The 21,587-nt window shown below is 49.3% G+C and overlaps 1 protein-coding gene across 4 annotated transcripts in view; it reads right to left on the bottom strand.

Moving 5' to 3' along the window:
• Positions 1-21,587, bottom strand: part of GALNT18 (polypeptide N-acetylgalactosaminyltransferase 18) — a 312,633-nt gene that overhangs the window by 153,229 nt on the left and 137,817 nt on the right. The gene's annotated exons all lie outside the window — the stretch shown is intronic.

Below are 21,587 nucleotides of genomic sequence, written 5' to 3' on the forward strand. Positions count from 1 at the left end.
GGGATATAGAAATAAACCTGAAAAGGTCTGTTAAGAAGCTGATGTATGTGACCTTGATGCCCCATGGCTTCAAGTCTGAACTCCTTCCTTTCCTTCCAGGGATTCTAGCCCCTGGACTTTGGCTTCTCTTTCCCCAGAATGCACCCCTACTCCCTGTCAGTTCTGAGCGCACCCCACACCAGGTCCCCCAGACAGGGGCCTGCTCCCCTGCCCAGTTCTTGCCAGCCCACCTCCTTCTCCACTGTCTGGTCCTGCCCTGGGTTGCCTGGACCCACCAAGTGACATATACTGGCTACGAGAACCCCCAGCCAGACTGTCCCCTGCTGCTTCCAGACACTGCCCACCAGAATAGGAATCGTGGCACAGGGGCCAGCCAAACCATCCCTAGCCCCCATGTGCTCTGGGCACTGCCCACTGGACCCCTGGCAGACTGTGTAGGGGCAGTCCCACACCAGCTCAAGAAGAGCTCATGGTTTTCCTGGAACTTTCCAAGACAATGGAGCGGACATTATTACCTGTAAGAGCAGACGGTTTAGATTCACACAGACATGGATTCAAATAAATACCTGCTGCACCATTCCTTGGCTACATGACCACAAGCAAAGATTTAATCTCTCTTTGCCTCAATTTCCCCACCTTTAATGAGGGGTAACAATGACCCTCTGCCTACCCCTGGAATCTCTGACAATTACATAAAATAATGTACATAAAGCATACAGACCAGCATATTTCTCAGAATAAGTACACAATAAATGGTAACTAGAGTTTATTCCCTTCCTAACAAGGGAAGCCTAGCAGATCATTTAAATCTCTTTTATAGGGGTAACAGGTAGGTCCTGCCAGGATGTAGGCTGATGGGTCAGGACTTTGAAATTCCTTTCCAAAGACAGACAGCCAAGTAAACCATTAGAGGCCAGAAATCAGAGAAACTGGACAGAGATGCTAAGCCTAAGCCTACTGGATGGCGCCTTCCACACTCATAAACATTAAGTAAGAGAGGGAGCCAGGAGCCTGGAATGTGACAGAGACCAGGAGGAAAGAGAAGCAGGTTAGGGGCAGGAGAGGCAGGCAGGGGTCACTCGCCAATGTCCCCTCAGCTGTCCGTGTAGAGCCAGTGTGTGGATGGCACACCCAGGCTAGGTAACTTATAGGTACAGGCTAGAGTCAGGAACAGGGCTAATTTCCAGGGTCTTCAGGGTTGAGGAGCTCAGAGCTACAGACCAGAGCTCTATCACTTCCACTTGGAGAACTCTTCTAAGAGCCAGTCTGGGAGAGGGGAGGCCTTCCAATACCTAGGACCCTCCTTAGCAAAGAAGAGGTGCTTCCAGGGAAGAAGCCCCCATCTCATCATATGGCGCACCAAGGCTGTCATGGGGAGAAGACTTTCATAGCTGCCTGCAAATGAGAGAACCCCTGCTTCTTAAAACAGAGTGAGCTTGTTCTTGCAGATACCTTAGTAAGAGAGATGACAAAGATGTGTCAGTGGAGTTGGGACTCCCAGGGGCTGCTGCACGTGCATGAGGCACATCTCCTCTCCCAACCACGTCCTTGGGACGTACCCCAAACTGCAGAATGATGTAGTTCTCGGGATAGCTAACACCTGCTGGGTGATCACCATGAGTCGGGCTCTGCCGTACACATTTTTCCCCCATCAACTCCTCTTACCCTGTGAGGTAGGAACTGGTATCAGCCCCATGTTACAGGTAATGATGTTGAGAGGACAAGAAACTTCCCCTGCTAGCTCAGAAGGAACCGTGGTAACTGAGATTTGATCTTGAGAAGTCTGTCTCCCAAGGCAGTGGTCCTACCCACTACACTACCTGGCAATGGGCTGGGTTACACATCAAATCCAAAGACACACATGGCAAATCATCATGGTTACCAATTTTCCATAGAGACACAGAAGGCAACTCAGGTATAGTAAACAGATTAGGGCATATTAAGGTGCGAATTATGCATGTACTTCTATGACAAACCAAGAGTCTTTAGTTCTGTGGTGGTTGCTCAAAGCACCATCCCAGGACTCAGGGTGCACTGTTGTTCCCCACTAGCCGTATTTGAAGGGAAGCCAGGGCTTGCATGATCTTGAAGGTCCTTGTTATCTCTAAAAGATGTATGACTCATTCATTTGGAATGGGGAGTAGTAAAAATCTAGATCAGTTAACCAACTGAATCATATCATATTTAGCAGAAATGGAGTTTTACTGCTCTCACATACCTAAATGGATATTATCAAGTGAAATGAGATCAGTTAATGAAAAAATTATGATTCATAATTAGGCCTGTGTTGCATAAAAGTGTATTACAAACATTTTACAGTCCTGGGTTCCACTACATGCTCCTGCATTTTTACACACCATGGCTATGGACCACAGTGAACTTGCAAGCAGTGAGTCCTGAATGGGCTTTAATTCCCACCCAGAGCCAAGCACTGTGTGGGCTGATGTCTTTACCCGAGGTTGTCTCTGTCGGGCTCATGGGTGGGGACCCCATGAGGGCAGGCGGACATCTGACCCTGCTGCACTCCCAGCATTCTGCTCCCACCTAGCAGTGCACTGTTCTTACAAGGGGCTCAATACATCATTTAAAAATAAATCAGTTAATAAGCGCCCCATAGTGGTTAGTTATTAGACATGAAGAAACCAAAGATGAAAAGGTTAATGACTAATCCAAGGTGACCAAGTTTGTCAGGGGCACTGAAGAAAGGTCTGGCTTCCTCCAAACCCCATGTTCTTTCCTCCACATCACAAGGGCAGACTGTGGTCTGAGGGCCAAATCTGGCTCACTACCAATTTCGTAAATAACACTTTACTGGAACAGTCTCATCTATTTGCTTATGTATTACCCAGTGCTGCTTTACAGCTATGAAGGCAGAGTTGAGTAGGTGCAACAGAGACCTTGCAGAGCCTGTGAAGTCGAAAATACTATCTGGCCCTTTAAGAAGAAGTGTGCCTGCCCTGCCTTACATTTGACATCCAAAGGATTGGTAACCAGCACTGGCTGTTAGAGTCAGAATCCCGGGGTTTATATTAAAGATCTACCACTGAATATTTAGCCTAGCTTATCTGCCCCTTCGTCCATCATTGGGAAAATGGAGCTGATAATAATCATACCTTCTTCATAGAATATTTGTATGCAGTCAATAAGATGGCCCACATATGGAACTTAGCACAGTGCCAGTCACATAATAGTTAGCTGCTAAGGACCCATGAAGCCCCACAGCCCCACCGGGGCACTTCTCCACCAGTACCTCTTGAGTTCAGATAGGGAGGATGAATGGCCCTGCTGGAGGCCCCCGGGTCTGAAGATGTTGCTTCTGTCTAGCTCCCAGATGAAAGGTCTCCATGGGCCCTGTGTGTGCTATCTGGTGAGAGGGGCTTTCAGTGTTCCTGCAGTCTTTTCTCCCCAGGACCCTGACAAGCACTAGGGCTGGGTGAGGGATGGGTGGAATGACAGCATCCAAACTCTGGCTCTGTTCTGAACTGGCTGAGTTCACTGAGTCCTGCTGGGTCTCACCATGAATGAGCTCTCCCCTGGGAAGCTCTCAGGCCCCTGCAAATACACTTCTTTTGAGTCAGGCCCTCAGCTGGTCAGGTGTGCCCAAGAAAGTCTGAATCCCCAGCAGGGGGCCACAACCCAAGTCTGCTCCTGTGAGGCACTGTGTCCCTGGGTGAGAGACGTCCATGGGTCTGGCCCTTTACCAGCGAGCCCACCCCAGGCACTTCCCTGAGGCCTCTTGCCTGCCACTCTAAAACGTCAAAAATGGTTCTCCTTTGCTCACAACCATGATGTCTTCCAAGAGCCATCTTGTCAATCATGCACACATGTTCTACGAAAAAGGGACTGTATTATCAACTCCATTTTCCAGATAAGAAACTGAGGTACAGAGAAGCTAGACTAAGGTAAATGGTAGCTCTGAAGTATAAACCCCAGGATCCTGGTAGAAAGCCCCCACCCCTCTCCCAGGGCTCCTTGGTAAACCTCATCTCCGAGGATTACCTGGCATCTCTCCTGAGCATCCAGAACAGGGCTGTGGACAGAGGAATTGCCCTGAAAATACAGGAGAGGGAAATCAAGGAAGGAGGCAGGGAGGGAGGGCTGTTTCTAGCCTCTCGGCCTTTCTCCTCTCTCCTGGAAGGACTCAGAATGGGAGGGAGCACATGAAGCCACCCAGCATCCCTCCTCCCAGGAACCCAGGTGCAAGGGCAGTGAGGTGGTTAGACCCCGAGTCTCCAGAAAACTGACCTATAATGCCTTCAGGGGGTGGCCAGCCCAAACCATGGATTCCCCAAGAGGCGGGCCACATGTCCCTTCCTTCCCTAAAGCTCCAGCTTTGTGGCTGCCCAGCCTTCCCCCAGTTCAGTCTCCAAGGTGCGTGCTACAAAAATCCTTGCCAATAAACACATGGAGGGTTCCCCTGAGAGGACACTAAGTGCCCCACCCTCTGAAGAGAAAAGGCACATTTGATAGGTCTGGGCATAGCACAGCCTGACACTAATAAGAAAAGAGGTTGTCATATTTCTTATCCCTGACATCTCTCAGAGAAACCCATTTTCCCTCTGTGGGTGCCCCATCTCTGAGGGGCCCAGGGCGCAGCCATTCCTGCTCATTCCCAGAATTCCCTTCCAGGCCAGGTCCTGGGAGCTGCTGCTATGCCAGCTTGATCCAGAGGAGCTCCCCATGGCTGAACTTCCCTCATTACTAGGCCTCGGGAGTCACTGTCAGCTCCCCAAGGGAGGTAACTCCTTTTATGGATCAGCAAATATTCAAGCAAGTTTATTCAGCACCGTGCCTATTGCTAGGTACGGGAAATGTAAAGATTACTCAGACCTGGTGCCATCCACATGCAGCATTCAGTCTAGGGGAAAAAGTGGATATACAGAAAATGCCATCAATGCTCAGATCCAGGGTGTATAAAATGCCATCAGGCTAGTAAAGAGGGTGGGGGGACATGCAGGGAAGGCAGGGACCTTAAGTTAGACATGAAGAATAAGTGAGATTCTTAAGCTCACTCCCAGGGGCAGCACAAACAGGCACAAAGATGTAAAAGCAGGAGAGAGTGTGGTGTGGGGCTCAAGGCTCTAGATAGATGATTACACAGAGTGGAATTTCCACTAGAGAACAAGAACCAGAGCCTCCAGGGCCTCAGCAGACCTGGGATGGCCAGTGAATGGGGAAGGAAGAAGCACAGTGCAAACTGCAAGTCTGAAAGGCTGGGGTTGGCCGTGTCACTGGGAAATGGTTTATGAACCCACAGTGACATATGCCAAAGCCCCAGTGTAAAGCATCACTAAAGGCCCTGTCCAAAGGGGTAAGGGGCACTATCTGAGGTCCCATGAGGAGCAAACTGCAAGCCAATCTTGGGTGTTTACTTAAAACCTTTGCCCCTGGAGCTGATCCCCTGGCACATTGTGCCCCAATCCACCATCAGGCGGTGAGGCCAGGCCATCACAGTGGCCCTGTGGAGTAGCTTCTATCATTCCCATCACAGATAAGAGGAAACTGCAGCTCAGAGACATCAAAGGACTTGAGGGCACATACCCTCCTGAACACAGTTCCACGTCCTGGGCCAAGACACTGGCTTGCGACTGGGGAAAATGCAGGCCCCAGGAGGCTACCCAGCTGGGCATTGGTTCACAGCAGCCGCTGAACTACTGAAATACTTCCACAGCACTGGTAAACAGCTGCTACCCAGAGCCTCTCTAGGTGGCCTTGTTACCCCAGTTGATCTGGCCCTTTTCTTGGAATGCTCCACATCCTTCCACCAGCCAGCAACTAAAAGGCCTATGCCTGGCCAGGAGCCCCAGGACCCTCCTCCACACTGTGGCTGCCATTCATGCAAACTGGTTAGTGCCTGTGCTTTGCTAGTTATATGTATGTTGACTGTCATTTGCTTGAACCCTTCCTAGGAGGCCCCCGTGAATAAGAATTACAGGTTTCTGGAGACGTTTCACTCAGATCATTTGTTTCCCCATGTTAATGCCCAGTTTTCATTGTCCATGACCTGTTTTCCAGAAAGTTCTGCCAGTGATCACATGGGGGACTGGTAAATGCCACAGTGAGATGCCTCAGAGATGTCCACAGTGGCTGACCTGAAGCCCACTAATGAGAGTGGAGAATTACACACACATGTCCTGACGGCCTCCATGCTAATTCATGGAGACAGGAGGGAAGTGGGACAGAAAACAGCCTGTGAAGCTTACAGCAATCAATGCAACAATAGCCACAGTTGTGAGCATCGTGCAGGGCACACCAGCCAGGACGAGGAGCACATGTGGAGACTCTGCTGAGGCTTCTGAGGTTCCTGAAGCCACCGATGCTGAAGGCAGGAAGAACACCTGCGGGAGGGTGCCTCCTTTGTGAGCTGGCCAGAGAGGGCTCACCCTGCTGCTCTGGCTCCGAGGGCTTGGCGGTGCTGAGACTGCACAATAGAGTGGAAAGGAAATGGGTTTGGAGTAAAACGGACATTGCAATGCTGCCCAGCCCCACCCACTCCTGACTGTCTGCCCTCTTCGGGACCTCATTCCTAGAGATCCCTATCTTTTGAGGCTGAGCCATTTTGCCAGCTCCTGCCATTTATTTTTGTGGAAACTCTGAGGTGCTGGCAGCTTCTTGAAGGAGCTGCAGGAGAGGGCATAGACCAGACCTCTTCCTAAGCAAGATCTCAGCTCCTCTGATTTTCAGATGAATCCCAGAATAGCAATAGAAGAGGTCATTGCCCAGTTGGAGCTGGAGGCCAAAGTGGCTCCCACCTTGGGGTCAGGCAGCAGCTGGTCAGGCCTGGCCAAGGGGGCAGACAGAGCTGCCTGGGTTTTGGCTCACGTTGCCAAGGACCCCAGCCTGCTGCCCAGAAGTGGCAGCTCTGCTTCTGGTCCCTTGGTTTGGGCACCTTCAGGAATATCTTCCCAGGAAAGTGGTAGAACCTTCTTGCTTCTTGGGGTTTTACTCAGTTTATTCTATGTCCCTCTTTCGGGGAGAGCTAGGTGTTGAGGGTGGGTTGGAGGGAGGCCTAACTTCTGCCCTGCAGCCAGACCTACAGCCACTACCAGTTTGTTTCTGCCCTCAGGCCACCTCAGGCTGAAGCTTTGGGTGTTTGGTGAGGAGACCTAGAACCCAGTGAGGAGGAGGTGGGGAGAAAGTGCAAGAGGCAGGCCTATGTCTCGGGTACCTGCCTGCCCTGGACAACGGGGCCTGTGACTGAAGTTTATAGACAGTCCTGTCTCCTGGTCCTCTCCATGGAGAGTCACTGTGAAGTCAGCTGTTTGAATGGTGAAGGCTAAGCATTAAATAATGGAGCAAGCATTGCTGAAGAAGAATTCTTAAAGGATATTTCCTTTTCTTCCACTCCTTTTTTTTTTAATAGCTTTATTGGGGTTTAATTTACATACCATAAAATTCACTCATTTCAAATGTACAATTTAATTATTTTTAGAAAACTTTTCTTCCACTTTTGAGATGCGTGTTGCATATTTATTTGGGGTTAAAAAGAAAGGAGGTAATTTAATAGCCAGAAACATACATTTCTATTGCCTTTCAGTAAACTACTACCCACTGGCTTCCTGCAAGTGAGAAGTCCCTATGACTTGCACTAAAAAGCCTGGGGCACAAGCCTCCCCTGACAAGCCCAGGCTGAGTCTGCATTAGAACCCAGTCATGAAAGTACTGGGGTGAGGCTGGATTCACACCACACAGGGAGGGATTCCATGCCAAATGGCGGGCCAGCCCTGGCTGCCTTCAGCTATAACTCTGCTGGGTCGCCTCCACAGCCTGGCATGTGTGTCTTCTCCCCCTCCTCCTTCTCCGACACCCAGCACTGAGGTGCAAAGCCCAGCCCCTGCTGGTCCTAGTCAAAGTGAGGCACTGTGAGCCCGAGAGAAGCAGGCAGCCTGAGCAGCAGAAAGCCTCAGCCAGCCCTCACCTCCAGCAATGAGCAAACTCCATGCTTGCTGGGCCCTGTTTCTCTTCTGTATGATGGACCCAGCATTTGGGTTTTATTTGAGAGCAAAAGGAAGACTTAGCACATCATCACGATACTATTTTCATACCCTGCAAAGCAAGCCACTATGCCTCTGGGTGGGCTCTGAAGGGAAATTTTCAGGTTTTTAAACACCATTTGATGTGCTAAGATCCCTAATAATAAGGAAGCAAAATATTCTGTTGAGTACCGGGTCTCCCTCTCCTCTGCTTCTAGAGGTGCATTAGAACATGAGCTAAAAGAGCTTTTGACAGCAGCCTCCACAATTAGGCTTTCTCTTTCAGGAATGCTCAGAACTGCCAAAAGATGTGGACTCTGACAGGGAAGGGCTTGGAGCTAATCAGAAGAAGGGAGCCCTGATGGTCTCAGCTCCAACACCATCAAAGTCCTCTGCACAATGACTTGATTCATCGCAGCAAACGCAAATCCGAGAGTGCTTCCTCTATTTGAAGAATGTTGTGGAGGGGATGAGAGACAAGGTCAGGCCAGGGCCTGTACTGCAAAGGGCAGCCTCCTGCAGGTGCTCTGGAGTCAGCTCTGCCCTTGACCAGGTGTATGACCTTTGTCAAGCTCTTGAACCTCTTTGAACCTCAGCTTGTTCATCTGTTTAATGGGCATAATAATATCTACCTCTAGCTCACTGCAAAGACTATATGAGATGGTGAACATCAGTAAAATCTTAACAAACTATCAGATGCCTGGGAAGTAGACTAGTTTTCCTGTTGCTACTGACACAAATGACCATAAATTTAGTGGCTTAAGACAACAAAAATATATTAGCTTACAGTTCTGGAGGTCAGAAGTCTGACAGAGCCTCTCTAAGATAAATCAACATTTGGCAGGGCTGCATTCCTTTCTGTATGTTCTAGAAGAGCATCTGTTTCCTTGGATCCTTGAATCCTTGTGTCTTCCCTTCTAGCTTCTAGAGGCTGCCTGCATCCCTTGGCTCATGGCCCTCTTACTCCATGGCTAATGCCAACAACAGTGGGTTGAGTCATGTGGCATCATTTGACTTCCTCTTCTGATTCCCTCTTCCATTTCTAAGGACCTTGTGATTATACTACACCCACCTGGATAACCCAGAATACTCTCCCTATTGTAAGGTCAGCTGATTAACAACCTAATTCCACCTGCAACCTCAATTACCCATTACCATGTTAGGTACCTGTGGGGAAAATGGAAGTGCCTATGGCCACGATACTCATCTGTCCCTAAACTACTTGATGATGTAAGTGGCCTACTGCTAGGCTACTGCTTCCACACCCTTAGCCAATAAGCTATTATTAACTGAGTCACAATATAAAGAGCTCCACCCAGTGCTCTGGGCAGAGGTAGAGATGGAGGTGGATTATGGACCTGTGGACTGCTGGATGCAGACATGAGTCTAGACTTGACCTACTGCTAAGAGAATAAAGCTGAGTATAAGCCCTTTTACCCCCAAGAATGTTCCATGGTCATTTCTTGGTCTTACTGAATCCATAGTGAACTTGCCCAGGGCTGAAACCCCCAGGCAAGACAGTAACATTCACAGGTTCCAGAGACTAGGATGTGCGCATATTTTGGGGGCCATTATTCTGTCTATCCGAGTAAGAGTTTGATCCTTATGGCTTTGCCATCTATAAAAAGGAGATTCTAATACTTTGCTCTCAGAGTTGTAGTGAAGCAAAGGAACAACAGCTAACATTTGTTGAGAGCTGACCACATGCCAGCATTGCATTCAGCACAGCAACTCCTAGCCCTGGTACTCCACTGAGGCCTCAAGGTGGGTGTGTCCAGTGCCATCAGGGCAGAATGCCAGCAGGTTCTCCAAAGGAGCAGTTGTGCATAAGGGGAGCAGGTGGTCATGGGCTGTGGAGGGGCCTCATCCTTGACCTTGAAGCCACCTTGGCCCTGCCTGCCTCAGATGCCAGCTAATGAACACCAAAGGGGAGCCCCAGACAGTGCAAGGCAGGTACTATGGCAATCGCCCTCCTGCCTCTTTGGCCCTTCCCCATTAGCCCTGATTAAACGATTACAGTTTCCAACAGCTCCTGACCATTGGCCCTGCCTCCTAGTGCTGTGCTTTGAACTGAGGGTCAGCATTTGGCAACCCAAAACTCTGGCTTTCCAAACTCTCTGAAGCTGCAGTTCTATCATTTTGGAGGATTTCTTATTTTGAGCATCTGATGAAAACTGTAACCACTTCCCAGAAAAATGCACATTAGCACATCCACAGAACAATCTGCCTTCGGTTGCGTAGGAGTCCTGAGCAGGGGTATGATGTAGGGGTTGGCAAACTTGTTTCTGTAAAGGACCAAAGTAAATATGTTAGGCTTGAGGGTCACGTGGTCTCAGTCCTAACTACTCAACTCTACTGTTGGATGGTGAAAGCAACCGACAATAGGTAAATGAATGGGTGGGGCTGTGTTCCAAGAAAACTATTAAAAAAGCAGGCAGCAGGTCAAGTTTGGCCCATGAGCTGTGGCTTGCTGGCCCCAGGGGTTAGCGGTAGCACAGACTGGATCCTCACTGCTCCGCCTGCTAGATGGACGAGCCTTAAGTGCTCTGTGCCTCAGTTTCCTCACTTGTAAATGATAACAATACCTTCCTCATACTGTTTGAATGGAGAATGTGGGAGTGAATCTATGTCAAACACTTAGAACAGGGCCTGGCACCTAGGAAGCACTGAAAATGTGAGCTAAGATCTGTCTGCTCCCATGAGCCACTGCCCCCAGGACGCGGGCTTTAATACACCTCTCTGCCTACATCCGTTAAGGACCCACTCTGAGTCCCTGGTATCAGCCTCATGAGACACAACCCTCATCCACCAAGTTGGGGCCATAGGAGGCCTAATTCAGCCCTGGCAAGGAAGGACAAATGACAGTTATGATTCTAGATGTGCAGGTACATGTGAACAGGACCTGGGCAAGGCTTAGGGAATGCAGCTCCAGCCAGGTGGGCTCAGATTTGGGAAGGGTTGCAAGCCCTAGCAAGGAACTAGAGAATGAGTCGGGGGTCTAGGGAGAAGCACAGTTTTCTGTGTCTGAGCTGTCCTGGCAGGCAACAAATAGGAATTTGTCTGTTCCTGCATGACAGCTTCTTGCAGCCAGACAAATCCCACTCCTGCTCCAGTACTCGACTGGACTGTGTCCTCCCCGGCCCGCACAGGGTGGGTTCTGGCCTGGGTGTGGCTACGCTGGTGGCTGAGACAGCCAGAGCTCAGCGTGTGCACAAACTCATGAAAATAGAAATGGACTTAATTAGGAATTATGCAGAATGAAAGCTTCAATTAAAGGTCCAAATTTTCCAAGCCAACTATATAAACAACATGTGAAAAACTCACTTTGGGGAGTGACAAATGTATATATCTTAGGAGCCAGGATTTATAGGTACCATTATGTGCTACTTTAAAACAGCCTTTTAAACCTAGAATTCTGCCTAGGAGATATAATGAACTCTGAAGCACATACCATCATTTTTTTTTCCCCGAGAGCTGACAGCCTAGAGCTGAGCACCAAGACTTCTAAATATACACCTCACTGTTCACACATAAAACACAGTGCTACCACACATCAATTTCTTGGAATGAACTGGCTGGCCGACCCTGTTGATGTTAAAAGGGCACAGTTCTCCTGTCACAGAAGCACAGATGGGAACAGCTGGGATGGGCAGGGAGAAGGAAATGTGGCCCTTTGCAACAGGGCAGCCTGCAGCCTTGACCAACATCAGACGCCTGCAAGACCTGCACGTCCTGGGCGCTGGGATGGGCTGCACTGGGGTTGCTTTGGGAAACCTGCAGCATGAAGTGAGCTGGGAAGAGCATGTGTACCTTTCCTCTGTAATATTACTCTACTCCTTTCTCTCCAGCCTCAGCCTCTCTGGGAAGCCTGCCTGATTCTAGCGTCCTTCCTCTGGTCTTAAAGGAGCAGCTACGTGCTATATGCAGCGGCCCCAACAACAGCCAGCATCTGACTTACCCAGAGGGCTTGTTACATCATAGCTCATCACTTGGCACCACCTTCCAGAGCTTTAGCAGGTCTGGGGTGGGACCTCAGAATGTGCATTTCTAGCAAATTCCCAGGAGGTGCTGAGACTGTCAGCTGGGGCCTCACTCTGAGAACCAAGCTGTAGGGCTGACTGGAGTCACAGGCCTCCTTTAGTCTGGCAGCTCATTCATTCCATGAGGGACAAGTCCCTCCCTCTCTGTAAGTCTCAGCGTTCTCCTGGGTAAACACAAGGAGGTGGATTGAGATGATCTCTAAGGTCTTACATGTCCTACGATGCTGTGACTCCAGGGTGGTTCAGATCACAGATTCTGGTTCACACAGGGACTGCTCGCTTTCTTGGGAGCAGTATGTCCAATGGAGCCCTTATACCTCTAGTTCAACCTCTTTTACTTTATTTAAATAAACTAAGGTCCTGAGAGGCTAAATGACTTGCCTGAGGTCACACAGCTAGGTCGCAGCTAATGCTTGGACCAGGAAAGTAGGCAGAGCCCTTGAATGCCCTCATTCCACGCTCAGTGCTCCTTCCATCACCCGTTAGGTTTCTTGTAAAGTGACTCTAGGAAAACACAACCTGCTCGACCAAGCATTTCCAGTACCTCAGAGGCAGCCAAACTCCAGAGCCTGAGCCCTGGGAAAACCAGCAAATCCTCCCAGAGACCTCTCACCAATGCTGGTGCTGTATCTAGATCTACAGAAGCACCTCTAACCTATATGTCAGGCTGGCAGGGAGGTAAGAGGTGCTCTGCAGGTGTGGAAGGGGTGGATATTAATCACAAGATCTGGAGATTATTAACCAGGCCCCCAGAGGACAGCAGAGTTCCTGTTTTGCTCAGTTATCACCAGCTGTGTCCTCATACACAGGCACACACACAGCTACATGTGCACATGTGCGTGTGCAGACACACACACACACACAGTCACAGAAGGTCACAGCAGCCCACAAAGACTTATCCTAAAAACAGATTACTCTAATACCAAGTGGCTGCTCACCACATATAGCAAGACCATTAAAAATGCATCATTTCAAAAACAAATGAAGAATACTTGTAAAAACAAACTTGCAAGAAGAAATACTATGGGCTCCACTCTGTTTAAATAGACCCACCTCCAAATCTTTAAGTGCAATTTACAGTTGAGAGAGATAAACAGGATCCAGGGCACTGGTGGGTTTCAGCCAGCAAGCAGGCTCCTGGGTGCCAGAGCTGTGGAGGTCCCAGTGGCTGTCCGCTCACTGGGCATCCTTTTATTACTATCCTCACTCATCAATTGCCCAGCTCTGGCAGCCAAGGCTGTATTTTGGTGAAGAGAAGTGGATTTGTCCGAAAAAAAGTTAACATACAGGCCCTCCCAACTTCAGGCACCTGCAGGACCCAGAAAGGCTTTGAATCCATGTCAAAGAAGCCATCAAAGGAAATAGGCCATTTTCAAACAAAATCCATTTCTCAAGCATGACAATAAAAATATTTATCACATGAAAGATGTACAAACCTTTATGATGTCTCCATCCCCTATACTATGAATGCAGCACATGCCTGGTAGAAGGTGTGCAAAAAAGCTGTCATGCTCATGACTTTGATAGGGGAAAAATTAGTCCTTTTCATCTGGCAAATTTTTAATTTGCCAACCTGTTTGTGCTGCATGGACACAGGAGGCAGAAGAAGGAGGGCCTAGTGTTCAGCCAGACAAAATGAGCAAAAGCTTTGAACAAAGAAACTCCATGTCCAGGGCACAGTGAATAGGTGTCCCATGCTTATCTGTGTCTGTCAGCCACAGGCTGTGGAACGCTTCCATACTCACCCCTCAGGCACAGGGTCAGATGAGGCCATTTCAGTGGGTCTTAGCATTATCCTTAGGGTCTGACCTTTCTTCAAGGACCTCCATAATCATAAGTATTTGCTCTACATATGGATTTTCAAAGTGCATGATAAAGCCTGTTCCTATGCCCAGAAAGGATTATGTTGAGGCAAGCCAGACCTCCTGGGAGACCCAGGCTTCCCAAGCTTGGATCTGAGGATGAGAGCTCTGCTCAGAGACCCTGTGGTCCTGAGGTTCCACGTCTATGCCATGCCTCAAGGTTGGGGGGTGACCAGAGAGGGCACTCAGATACACAGCCTCTCGTGGGCCCATCAGCATGTCTTTTTCTTTAGGAAGGAGATGCACCTGGTGCTAATATCCTTTCCTCTGGGCGGGTGGCTCAGGCAGAAGCTCCCTGGCAGGTCCTGGCATGCCAAAAAAGACACACTGGATTGCTTTACCTTCTCTAGTTACCCACAGAAAGGCAATAATTAAACACCATGCCCTTGAAGTTATGAATGAAAGTGAATCAACTGATAAGTGTTAAGATGCAGCTATGCAGAGACAGCCTAGCCTGACAGTAAAAATGATCTCTGAGTTACACTGCCAGAGTTTGGAACTTGGCTTCACCACTCGCTAGCTGCACAAGTCATTTAACCTTTCTGTGCCTTGGTTTCCTAATGTGGAAAATTGAAGCTAATCATAACATCTGTTTTCTTGTGAGGTGACCCTATGGATTGAAAGGATTAACAACAGTCTCTCACATTCTATGTACTTTTGTTACCGGTGTTCAGTGCAAGGGATAAAATTCAGAACAGAAACAGGGGAGTTTTTGAGGCAGCTGCTTATTGCTTCCACATCTTCCCCAGCAGTGTCAGGTTCGCAGGGTAACTCAGAGCCCAGGGCTCCTCTACCCTCCCTAAGAGGACAGAGGACCCAGAGCTCCCTGGTACTCTGGGACGAGGGGCCTTGGGATGCCCAAGGGAAGTCTGCTTCTGCTCCCCGTTCTCTGCCCCATTCCTGCTAAGGCCAGGGAAGCCACATGGGGGTGGGAGCACCCAGTGCCACAGTGTGGGGACCTTGGCATCCAGGCTGATCCCCCCTGAGCTGGGAAGTTGTGTGGGCGGGTGGTGACTTTTCCTGCCAGGCTGGTCTGTCACACTGCACAGTCCAGGGCAAAGGAACAGAGATCCCCACCCAAAAGGGCAGTCAGTCTGCAGGAAGACACCAAGGATACCTCATAGCTTGGGCACTGATCTTCCAGGTTGCCCTCAGCACCTGAGGCTCATGAGCCAGTAGCCATGGCATCTTGGCAATCCTAGAAACCAAGGCAATGCAGAATGCGAGGCTGGGAGGCTCAGCTCTGTCAGGGTGCTGAGTGTGGTCTCCACCAACGAGACAGGGCTAGAGGTGACAAGCCTCTTCACTCAAGGGAATAATCAACACAGACCACCATGTGCACCCACATCACTAGCCTTGTACAAGACATACCACAGTCAGCTCCCCAGCCCATGGACTTGGGCAAGGTCAGCCCCGTGTTGACCTCCTCCCCTCCTACTGGGACATGTGTAGGAGGAATGTTAGTGCTGGATGTGTGCAGGGCGCTGGGCTCTCTCAAGGGGAGGAGATCCCCCTACCCAGCAGTTCTGCCCTCCTGAGCTCTCGTCTCTCTGCACTGCTCACCACACACTGCTCAGCACAGCGGGTTAGAAGGCTCCCAAGTGCAGATGTGAGGCAAAGTGAGAGTCTGAAAGAACCCCAGGAACCATTCATCTTGACCAGCTCTTGGCTTCTTTTGACCAAAACCCACAGTAAGAAACCTATTTCACATGACATCTAGTACACACACACAGACACACATGAGGGACATCACAATTTGCAAAGCAATCTTTAGCCTTACCACGTCTAACTCTGGTATCTGCTATTTTATTTTCCAATATTATGTTAAGAAGGAATGCTGGTCGTGACCTAGGAAATTGAGTCAATGACCTACTAAGGGGTGTGACCCCCAATTTGACAAACACTGATCTAAATCAACAGATTGCAACCTTTTATAAATCAATGCCCCCTTTTCATAAATGTTAAAATCCCTACTCTCTGAGGTCCCTCTTTCCCCTTTTAGCAGGTGGTTCTAGTTCAGTCTGTACATATTAGGATTCTGCATAGGGAATCCTTTAAAGAAAGAGTCAATGGCTGAAGAAAATGACTTTAAGCTAGTGAGTTCCTGTGTCTCACTTACCTCGGGGAGAGACTAAGGGCAAGTCATGGGCTCCAGAAAGGTTCATAGCCTTGCTCATGAGGATAAGCAGAAGCCAAGTTGGGGCAGAAACACAGAGGAGATGGGATGGGTGCTGGGACCCGGTAGGACATTCCCAAGGTCTTCAAACTCTTTCAAAAAATGCCAAACCGTGAGGACACAGACACAGACCAATGAAAGACCCCAATTCCTTGGCTTTGGGTTAGATTTCTGGGAGACTCAGTGTGGGAAAATGTCTTACCCACTGGGAGTCAGAAGTCCTGCTGAAGAGCTATGTGTGCCTTTGATTCATCAGAGATGGGAAGTAAGTTGATCATCTCTAAACAGGGGCAGTGGTTTGGAGGACAGCATCTTCCTCATCTGGGGTTCAGGAGGCAGGAGACCCTTGTGGGGAGAGAAGACAGGCAGTGTGTGGGCCCACTGGCCATGTCTGCCACGTGTGTCCATGGGGGGGCAGGGGGAGGGCTCTGCTGGTCTTCCCCTAAATGCAGAAGCCAATGCCGAGCATCCAGCCCATGGCTGTGCAGTACCCACTACATCAGGTGCTGCTGACCCAGCACCACCACCTGATAATCAGAACACCCCAGGACTGCTGAGTGTGGCTGCAGCTGCTGCCCTCTGCTCCTTCACAGCACCTTTGCGGACCCGAGCCAGGAGAGGCAAAATGACAGAGGCTCTTCTCGGGGCTCTCAGCAAGATCCCCTGAACACAACAGAGGCGCTTGTGCCAACCTGATGTCCGGATGGAGGCATTCAGTGTCCTGGAACAAGACCAGGTCCCAGCCATAAATGTCCCCGAGGGTTGGAGCCAGCCCAGGAGACACACCCACACACACTCATGCGCACGTGATGCACAGACACCATCCTTGAGGCTACGGCCTGCCCTGCATTCCCAGCCCTGGCAGCACATCGATGCCAACTGGGGAACAAAACAACAGAAATACTGATGCCCAGGCCCTAACCAAGATTGACAGAATCAGAGTCTCTGGAGGTGGGGTTCAAACATCTGTTTTGTTTCATTTTTTTATCTCCCCAGGTGATTCCAACATGCAGCTGAGATTTCGAAACACTGGGTTGGGGAAATAGTTTCTAAATTTCAGTGTGTATATAAGAATCCACCTGTAAAGTTGGGTAAAAATACAGATTCACCCCCAGATTCCAGAGCAGAAGATCTGAGACAGGTTAATTAATAATAAGACACAAGAAATAGGCTCTTCCCTAATCAACAGAATTCATGTCAATTCAAGCCATCACAAATTTCAAATAACATAGCAACCTTTGATGTTTTAGTCCCTGAACAAATATTGTAATCTCTTTACATACCATAAATGTTTTATTGGACAAATACTATGCCTTCTCTCAGATGTAGCAGTGTATCATTACCCTCTTTCAAACAGCCTTTTGTAAGATTAATAACTGATGACTGCAAGTCCTATTTTCCTCATCTGAGTATCATGATGCCTCATTTTCCCAATCTCAACTTCAAAATACCCTTTTTCCCAGAAGGCAAAAAATGATGAACAGCTCTTTGATATACTTATGGAAAAGAAAAGGAGGCCTTTTGAGGGTCTGGGCTGTGGTGGCCCCAGTCCTGGGCTAGGGAGCACAGTCCTCCTCAATCTTCCTCCTTCCTGCCATGCAGCTCCTGCAAGGGGCCAAGTCTCATTTTAAGAATGAGTCTTTGTACCACAAACTCTTCAGGTGTTTCTGATGCCATGTTCCCCAGAACACAGTTTGAGAAATACAGCAGCTGAAGCTGGGCTGCAGGGAGGTTGCTGGGGAGTAAAAACAAGGCCAGGTAGGGGGACAGAGGATCTCACAGGCTCTCACTGAGCCCTACTTCCCTGACTCACCTGTAGGCAGGATTCTTGGGCCTGGGGGCCTTTTCCAATAGGACCCCAGAGATCAAAGTGTACCTCTCCACTCCAAGAACCCCGGCCTAGTGAGCACAGCCACCACTGTGTGTGTGTGTGTGTGTGTGTGTGTGTGTGTGTGTGTGTGTGTGTGTGTGTGTGTGTGTGTGTGTGTGTGTGTGTGTGTGTTAGATTCTGCAGGTGTTGGTGATAGGGAAAGGTTTCGAGCCCCTGCAGGAGGGATACAGAGGTGAGGCCAGCAGGCTCTCTGCCTTCAGCAACTTCACATTCTGGTATGAGATGAACAGGCAAACAGGTGTATTGCCAACATATCACTGTCCCATGTTGAGCTGGCAGGCTGGCTGGACAGACAGATGGTCATACAGCTGCAGCCAGGGATCGGTAAGGACAGCATGTCTGGCACTAACTGCTGCCTTTTGAGATGGGGCCTGCAGGACGCAGAGCTCTTGACATCTCTGTGACTAAGCCAGCTCTGAGGATATTATTTTTTGGATTCCAGAGTCAGCAAATGCAGTATGAGTTGCTATAAACACAAAGGAGCCAGTCCGCTCTCTTCCCTATGTGAATATCTCAGACAGTGCAGAGCTAAGGAAAGCTCCAAAGCCCGGTCCCAGACTATTCCCAGGACTTCACAGAGGGAGGGATGAAAGGCAGCATGACAGCACTGAAAACCTGCCCCTCAGTGTAAGTGGCTGGACACCTCAAGGCAACATGCAGGCCTCACTGTATCCATCTGCTGGCTTCCCCTTCACCAACAACCTGGGCTTTTCCTTGGGAGCCCAGGGAGGCCCTTGAAAGTGGCAGTACTTCCTCACCACTTGGCCCTCACAGCCCTGGTCCCACACACCACTCAGCCATCATTAGCATCCAGTTCATGTGGGAGCACAGCAAAGTGGCCAAGAGCACGGGCTCTGAATTTAAGAGACCAGGTTAGACTCCCAGATCCACCACTTACAACCTGAGTGACTGAGCAAGTTCCTGAATTTCTCTCACCACCTTGGTTTCCTTGGCTATAGACAGGGTTAAAAAGAATATCTACAACCTAAGAGTTGGAACAAGTATATTAAATATTTCATGAAAAGTGCTTCCAATGTCTGGGACATGGAAAGCGTGCAGTCAGTCTTAGCTAGTAGAGGTATTAGTAAAAGCACTGCTGCTATGTGGAGTGGTGGTAGCATAGAATACAGCCAGACCAAGGGCTAAGAAGTCAAATTCCTGGGCCCAAGTCCCTGCTCTGCCCCATACTACCCGCATGACCTTCCACTCCTAGCTTTTGTAAGCCTCGGCATCATCATCTCTGGGATGGAGATGATAATTACACTTGCCCAGCTGCCACAAAGGGTTGGCCTGTGAGCTGACCACTGTGTTTGTGCCAGTTTGATTATCAGCACATGTAAAATAGTGACTGCCTGCCTCTCAGCCTGGTGCAGGAGGGGCGCCTCTGACTATCCCTCAGCACAGCTAAGGGAACAGCAGCCCATTGCAGCAGTAAGTTCCCCAGCCCAACACTATCTGGGGGATCTCGTTCTACAGACAACCAAGGAATTCAAAGACCCATTCAGGCTCATCTAAGAGCTCAGCTCAGTTCACTGGTGGTGCTGGGAGGAATGCCCCAGAGGGAAGGAAGCCTGCCCCAACCCTGAATGTGTTACCACGGTTGCATTTCTTGCAGAGTCCAGGACCAATCCCTGAGGAGGGAACAGGGTTGGGCAAGGCCCAGCTGAAAGGCCCTGTCCTTTGAGGAGAGGCCCTGCTCCCCTGGCCCCTCATTCATTCCTTCTGTAAACTCGTCTGTGTCTCAGTGGCCGGCTGCTGCCTTGCTCTCGGTTTGCTCCATGGGGTCCACCTGGTGCTCCTCAGGTGCACTGGGGGCTCTCTGAGGGCGAAGACTGCATTGTTCAACTGTAGACCCCCAGCATCACGTGGCCTAAGGCTGGTGACACAGAGTCAGTCAGATTCACAGATAGGTGGGTATGTGTTGGTTGTTTGGGAGAGAGGGTACACTCCCTGGGGGCATTTCCAGCTTCCTCTCGCAGCCTTTCCAAAGGGGGCTGAGGGCTCAGATGGGTGCCAGAAGAGGGCCTTGCTCTTGGCAGTGAAATAAGGAAACCCCCTGCCTATCTTCCACTGGGCTGTCAGAGGGGACAGAGGGCAGCTTATAGTAGAGCCAGTGACACGGGTAGTGACATAAATCCCAAGCAAGCTGTTCTTTGCTGTGGCTCCCCGGCTTTCTTGCAAATACCCCTGTCCTTTCATTTTATTGAATAAGCCAGCTCTGCCATGGGATTTTGAGCTTAACTGAGATGATGTTTACAGTAGCATAGTTCATAGTATAGAGCATGGCATGTGACAGGAGGAACTTGTAGAACTGTACTAAAGAAGGAAACTGAGGCTCAGAGAAGTTCAGCAACCCGTCAGGGGTTACCCAGCAAGAAAATAAGGTAGGAGGAGCCAAACTCTGCGATACTTTTCTTTTGGCACTACTTGACCCATGGGCTCATTGGCCTCATGGGCTCTTGCCCAGCTCTGGCCCTGACTGGATGATGGACAAGTAAAACAGCTTTGTAGCCTGCCTCTCTTCATCAGCAGCACATGTTCAGGGGGCACGAAGGGCCTAGCCGAGAGTCCCTGGAAAGTGAAGGGGATGTGGCTGAACGACAAGGAGAACAGTGGCCTCAGCAGAAAGACACTTCCAGGAAGTAATTTGTGCTTTATCTGGGGTTTACTTGCAAGATAAGCAGGTTTCTTTATAGAGTGTGCAGCCGGGAATAGTGGCTGATCTATCTCACACTAGGAACAACCAACTGCACCCAAATCTGATGGGAGGACAGGAGCTCTGTTGTGTGGACATAGGCCATGTTTCTCACTGCTCTGCACTGCCTGAGGCACAGACAGAGATCTGCAGGGTCCCGTGCCAATGCCCAGCTGTCACTGTGGCTCAGGGCAGGCCCCGAGCAGAAAGGTAAGAAGGGTTCCATGCGAGGGGCAGTGCACGGAGGCAACCTTCCCCTCACTCACTCTTGTCAGATGTGTGTCTTGGGGCTGCCCTTCCCTGCCCCCAGTAAATCCAACTGAAGTCAATTCAAGGTGGGTTTACTGAAAATGAGGAAAGGCAGAGAATACACTAAAACATTAGCAGTTATTTCTGGATTGTTCGATTATTAGTTCTATAAGAAAACAATAATAAATGACACTTTCAGTTATTATTGAGCAGCTACTGAATGCACAGAGTGGAGCAAAGATGCACACTCTTGTAATGGAGTTGCTGGAGTGATAAAAAACAAGGATTAAAGTCTGTAATTGATTTCAGCTATGCTATTTTTATAAACACAACAATTATGTGCCAGACAGTGTCTAAGTACTTTCATGTTCATTATATACCATCTCATCTTCTAAAAAAAAAAACCCTTTTACAGACAAGGAGACCAAAACTCTGAGAACTATCTTAGAAAAGATGATGCAGTAAGTAGGGAGCAGGTGCCTTCTGTGTCACCCACCTCGCCTTACCTTATTAGGCCCCAACTGCCCCTGATACAACCTGCAAACCCACCTGGCCCCAAACAAGTCTCTCTCAACCCATCTTTGGGACACACAGGTCCAGAAAATTCATGAAACTATACAGAACACTATTTAATAAAATTAAGTAGAACTCAAGAGGGCTACTGTCACTAATTTGACTATCTCAGTGCAAAATAGTCTGAG

Source organism: Manis pentadactyla, chromosome 9, assembly GCF_030020395.1.
Source record: "Manis pentadactyla isolate mManPen7 chromosome 9, mManPen7.hap1, whole genome shotgun sequence".
Classification (NCBI taxonomy): Eukaryota; Metazoa; Chordata; class Mammalia; order Pholidota; family Manidae; genus Manis; species Manis pentadactyla.